Here is a 6,000-nt window from a genome sequence, read left to right on the forward strand (position 1 = left end):
ATCTTACAGGATTAGTTTGCTGCTTTCAGTCAAGGTGCCAGGTGAGGCTAACATGCCCAGCCAGACGGAGGGGGCCTGGAGGGCGGGGAGCAGTATTTGAACACGGCTCCATCAAGACTCAGGGCCCTCACCAATACCTGGCTGCCCGGCTCTTCAGAGGGACACGCAGGCCCCCTGATCCTCCCCAGCTAGGCCTGCTTCCCTTGCCATTCCCATGGTCCTGGGCTACTCTTTGCCCGAGTTGGAAGTCCTGCCTGTTAACCCCACTACTCTACTACCAGGGCTCCATTTCTGGGAGCAGGTGACCACAGGGCTGAGTGGTTCCTGCCCTCCCCTCCCCCTTACCCCCTGGGCTGACAGGTGGGGGAGACGAGAGAGAGCAGCTGGGCCGGGACACCTGTCCCCACCCAGCCAGCCTGGGCCCCACTGGCCTGCTGGGGGTGTATGAGGCAAGTCAGCATGGAGGCGGGCAGCTGCAGTGGCGGAAGGGAGGACATCAGGCGAGGAGGCTGCAAAGGCTGGCGCAGCACCCCTTCCCAATCAGCCCTTCCCGGTGCTCCCTGTCATCACTCACTGAGCGCGGGCGGCCTCAGATTCCATGTTGTCCACTCCCTCCACTTGCCTCGATTACTCCAGCCAGCCAGAGTGGGGGGAGGGACACATACCACCCCTCCAACAAAAGGAGAGACCAACTCACAACTCTCCCCTGGTGCCACTTCCCTTGAGGTTTGGGGACGGGCTCTCTCTTGGCTCTTAAGTCCACAGAAGTGAAGGAGAAGAGGTTCTTCCAACTCGAGGGTATCTGTGGGGGGGGAGCTCAGGGTGAGCAAGGATGCCCTGCACCAAGGGGATTTGGTGAGACTTGTGTGGAGGGGGCGGGGGCTGAGACAAGGAGACAGATGGTCAGGGCGCACAGGGCTGGGCTCGGCTTCCCAAGCCCATCCTGGGTCAGACTGGGCCTTCGCCCCTGCCCCACGGGGCTTCCTCAGTCCTTCTTCCTACCAAGGCACTGTCCCCCTCTCCCCCCAACCCCAGCTTCCTGGGCCAGACAGGGCCAAGAGGGCAAGCAGATCCACTTTATGAGTTCCCACTGGGTACCTGCCACACACACCCTGACGAACGAAGCCCTTCCATGCCCACGGGAGGCAGGTGGCCTCATTGCCCTCTCAAGATATGGAAACCAATCAGAGATGGGCAGGGACTTGCCCAAGGTCATCTGCCATAAGTGGCAGGGTGGGCTGGTTGCTGGGAACCGCTTCCTTGAACAGCCTGCCTTCACCTTGGAGTTACAGCACATTTCTTCCAGGGCAGAGTCCCCAACTTCCAGGCCTCCCGGTGCCTTCAGACACGTACAGGCCTCTCAGGGCTCAGGCGTTCCCACTCCAGCCTCTCTCCTCGGCTAGCCCGTGGCAGCTCAAGGGGGCTGAGGGGGTGGGGGGGAGGCAGGAAGGAGAGGTGCCCAGGGGTCATTCTCCCATGGCAGAATCATCTTGGGAAATCCAAGCAACATCTCCCCATCCACTGGCTGCAAGCCCTCAGCCTCTCCACTCCTGGGCTGGAGACCGCCACCAGACCAGTGCTTCCCTTCAACACAGCCGCCTTCTCTCAGGCTTCCCGGGGCCTGACTTCTAAGGTGTCCCTTCACCTTAGACACAAGCCGCGTCCTCACTGGTTAAGGCTGGGCAGGTCACACACCTGAGCCTGCTTCCCCAAAGAGGAGATGCAGCTGAGCACAGAAAGAACCCAAGCAGCTTCAGATGTCACCAGCCTCCACGCGGACAGAGCTTGGCACACGAGGAAGTAATAGAAGTTTCTCTGAGACCCCTCCTCCACATCCCGATGGCCTCCCCCCAGCCCCTCCCGCCCTAGGAGTTCGGTTCTATAAAATATACTGGAGAGTTGTGTGTGTGCTGGGGAGGGGAGGGGCGGGCGGACACTGCCTGAGGGCGCAGCTCCTTGGCTGGGGAGCAAAACAAGCTGCTCTATATGCTTTCCGAGGGGAGGGGCTTGAGCACCCCGCCAGGGGCGCCTTGCCAAGGTCAGTGACCAGGCCCTGAGCCCAGAGCCTCCTGGGAGGGTGAGTTTAAATGAGTAAATATGGTCCCGCCTGGGTGTGGCCTGCCACAGGCCAGAGCTTGGGACAAGTCCCTCCTTTCCCCCTCTGGAAAGGCTGGGCACCCCTACCCCTCCCCTGGCCATTACAATAGGTGAAAGAGAAACGAACACAGCAGTGGGTTCTCAGGGTCTTGCAAGGGGTCATGGGACAGATGGCCAAGGTGGTCAGAAGCAGAGCATGGCTCCCAGGAAGGGGAGGTTGTAGCCTAAGCCTCAGGAAAATGACACTCAGTTGCAGTTGCGGGGGCCTGGGAGGCCAGGGATCAGCCCCCACGCCCCCAAGGGCTCAGGGTCGGCCCAGATCCTTCAGGCAGACAGGCGGGTGGGTGAGTGAGAGAGAGGGAGGGAGCGACAAGGGACACTCCACGGACATGCCCAGGCATTGGCTCACTGAAAGAGAGGCCAGGTAGAACTCGGGATGGCTGAGGCCCAGGGAGGAGCAGCTTACTCAAGGACACGTGGTCAGTGTGAGGGGCACAGCCAGGCTGGGCCAAGCCACAGAGGGACAGACGGAAGGTGGGGGGAGGGGAGATGCAAAGGGCAGGGATGGAGAAGTGAGCTAGGGCTCCTGACTCACAAGCCAGGCTCTTTTACTTCACAGACAGGGCTCCATCTGCCCATCTGTGGTCTAACCTCAATCCCTCCTGCTACAGTCAACCCTGCTCTCTTCAGAGTTCTTGCCTTGCCCTTTGCCTTCGGGCCTCCGCCCCCCCCACCCCCGCCCCACTCAAATCCTTTCATCATCTTTGCCATTTGCTACCCCTGCCCCCGCAGGGCGGCAGCTGCTCCGTGGGCGTCTGCCCACCCGAGTGTCTGCGCTGCACACCTTCATGCCTGTGTACCACTAAATGCTGCAGGCCTGCCAAGCGCATCTCGGTATGCCAGGCTGCACAAGACCCCTGTTGAGGGTGGGGGGCACCCAAGAGTGCACCCTAGCACAGCTCCTCTGGATCTTGCTAGCTGCAAGTCAGGGAAGAGAAAAGGCTCCACTAGCCCAAAGGTCAAGGTCTTTCAGCACAGCTACCAAGCGCCACTCGTAAAGAAAGGGCATGGCCGATTCCCCCTTTCCCAAGGCAAGTTAGAGTTTCCCAATCTATTCCCCCCAACTAGCTCCACAGGGAAGTTCTTCCGGTCATCTAAGCTCCATCCTACCTGCTGCAAGCATGGATTGAGTGCTATCAAGCACAGTCCAACCAGGCGCCCAGCTTCCTGAGCAGAGCTCCGAGCTCCTAGCACCTTGACACCTCCCCTTCCCCACATGAGTCAGTCACCAATATGGGCCAGATGGACACACAGCCGACCAGGCTCTGGCCCCATGACTGGCTCATAAAAGCCACCAGCGATTACAGTGATGTTGAGGCTGTGCTGGCCCCACACTATCCCCTCCTTCCCTTGTAATAGGGGATAATTGCCCCAAACCAGTAGGCCTAAGAGGGCCTGGAGAGTCCCCTCCATGGTCCCAAAGGGCAGGGACAGTCCACACCTTGGTGCCCAGGATGCCAGGCCCAGAAGCTGACCCAAAATGACGGGTTCTCAGACCCTCTCAGCCCAGGTGGGTGCCAACGACGACTTGTGACCCATCGGTCAAGGCCGGTCCTACCCCTCACTTCTCCACAACACAACCCCCTGGACAAGAAGTTCAGAGAAGCAGGAACCTGGCTCTCCTGACAAACAGGGAAACGCGGAACCCACCACTGATTTGTCCCTGGACTCCCCTGGGAGGGCAGAGGTACTTGGCAAAGTGCCTACCATAGGGTCTGCACCAGGCCAGGGCGCCAAGGAGAATCCAGACCCAGTGCTGTGCCAGTCACGAAGGCCAGGGGACCTAGCTGGCTAGGAGGAGAAGGGTGACAGGATGGACAGGGGTCAGGCCTCTCTGGGCACCAGGGTAGAGCCAGGGTCCAACTCACACACACACACACACACACACACACACACACACACACACACAGAGCAGAAGGACCTTCCCAGGAAAGGGTCAGAGCAGGATGTTGGGAGGGGGGGGGGCTGGGCCTCAAACGAGGGTCCAACACAAGGACTTCTTGGCTTCCCTCAGGAACCTGGGGGCCTCCTTGCTCTGTTCTCCCAGCCCCAAACCTGGAAGAGTCTCCCCTCCACCCTCTCTTTCCTCCTAGGAAAGACCAAAGGAAGATTTAAAAAAAAAAAAAAAAATCTCCTGTTGGAGAGATTATATAACAGGAGTCTGAAAGACTATCACATCTCCCGGCCTATGAGAAGAGCCAGGGGGCAGAGCTGGGAAGCACAAGCCACCCCCCACCCCCACCCCCACCCCAGGGTTACTAGGCACACAGTGGGGCAGCCAACAGCAGCACCTGCCACCCTTCCAAGCCCTCCACCACTCAGCTCCAGCCCAACCCCCACGCCCATCCCCCCTGCCAGGAGGGTTATGATGTTCTCAAAGTGGGGCCTCCTCTTCCTCTCAGACCAGGACCCCCAAGGGCACAGACTACATGCCTTCCTCCCCTGGAGTCTCTCTCATAGGAAGCTAAGCCTGGAAGAGCAGAGAGACTCACACTGTGACAGAGATTTGCTGTGCGACATCAGATAAAAAGTTCAACCACTCTGGGGCTCTAAGGGAGTTTGAGTGACAGCTCTTCCCTTCCTCAGAGTAACCAAAGACCGCTCCCCTTGTTGCCCTGACACACACACACACACACACACACACCACGTGTTGGGCGGGCAGAGGAGTTACAACAAAGAGAATATGATCACGAGTCCCGGAGGTCTCAAATGGCAAGGTCTACGAGCCCCCTCTATGTCCCAGGGATCCCCATCACCACATGGAAACAGGTCATCCACCGCCCCCACCCTAAGCCCCCACCCCCACCTCCTGAGCCAGCACTGGGAGACCACAGGAAGGAAATGCATCCCCAGCCATGCTGTGGGAGCTGGGACAACCGGCTCTAGTCCTGGGGCATGTGTGACCTGGTGGCCCCAGGGACGGACATCTGTGGGCCTTTTCAATACTCCTCTGGCCTACTGACCTCCCTGTTGGGACTTTGGAGGGGAGTGAGAGGTGGACAGGTCCCTAACTACAAAATACCCAATCTCCTGCTGGCCTGGGTTCCCTTCCTATCTTGAGGCCAGAGCCACCCAAGGTCACCACCCAGATGGCAAACTTCCCATAGCGCTGGTTGGCCCCTGAATTGCTGAGACCCACTTAAGGGGTAGGGGGGAAAGTGGGTGATGGTCCTCTTCTCAAACCAAAGGCATCCAGTCTCCCAAGGGACTTCAAATGGGGGGAGGTTCTGAAAGAGGAGGGCACACACAAGATCCATTCACTGTATGTACCCTCTCCCACCCCAGCAACATGAGCAACATGCAGCATGAGAGGCAGATAGTGTCCCCTCTTTCAGAAGAACAAATGGGTGATAACCCAGTTAGTGCCCTCAGGTGTGCCCACACCCAAGAGCCCCTCTTTCATGGGGAGAACCCCAGGTCAGCCTAATCACTGAGGGATCAAACTCCTTTTCTCCCATCCCCATAAGGCCCAATCTTGATAAGGGAGCTGACACTGGACTGGGTGACGAAAGGAACCTTAAGGCTCCTTGGCCATCTCTCCCCAAATCTCCCCAAACTTTCCCCAGACCCCCATTCCCAGGTTCAGCCTGACATTGGTGAGAGGGATTGGAGAACTCTTGCCCAGATGTTGAACAGCTGCAAACTTCTGCTCGGGGGTTTCTCCAGCTGGGGCTGCTGACAACCAGATCAGGGATGTCAGGAAGCAGGGCTAGGAGGTCCTAAAGGGGCCCTGCGCGCCCACCTCTGAGGTGACTCGAGTCCCAACTCTACAGGCACCCGGCAAACACGAGCCCCAGACACAGACACACACACACACACACACACACACACACACACACACAC

General features: G+C 58.9%; 1 protein-coding gene across 5 annotated transcripts in view; it reads right to left on the bottom strand.

The window, feature by feature from the left end:
* MEF2D (myocyte enhancer factor 2D) overlaps nucleotides 1-6,000 on the bottom strand; it is a 48,868-nt gene that overhangs the window by 22,409 nt on the left and 20,459 nt on the right. The window contains exon 1 of one of the 5 annotated variants that reach the window (XM_045298383.1): nucleotides 698-859. The exons of 1 other annotated variant lie outside the window; for it this stretch is intronic. The gene's annotated coding sequence lies outside the window, so the exon portion shown is untranslated. Of the gene's footprint in view, nucleotides 1-697; nucleotides 860-6,000 lie in introns of those variants that run through there. 3 more of the 5 variants (XM_045298381.1, XM_045298382.1, XM_004714710.3) reach the window with 3 other exon arrangements.

This window comes from Echinops telfairi, unplaced genomic scaffold (genome assembly GCF_000313985.2).
Source record: "Echinops telfairi isolate 266 unplaced genomic scaffold, ASM31398v2 ScPeMD7_7425;HRSCAF=8463, whole genome shotgun sequence".
Lineage (NCBI taxonomy): Eukaryota > Metazoa > Chordata > Mammalia > Afrosoricida > Tenrecidae > Echinops > Echinops telfairi.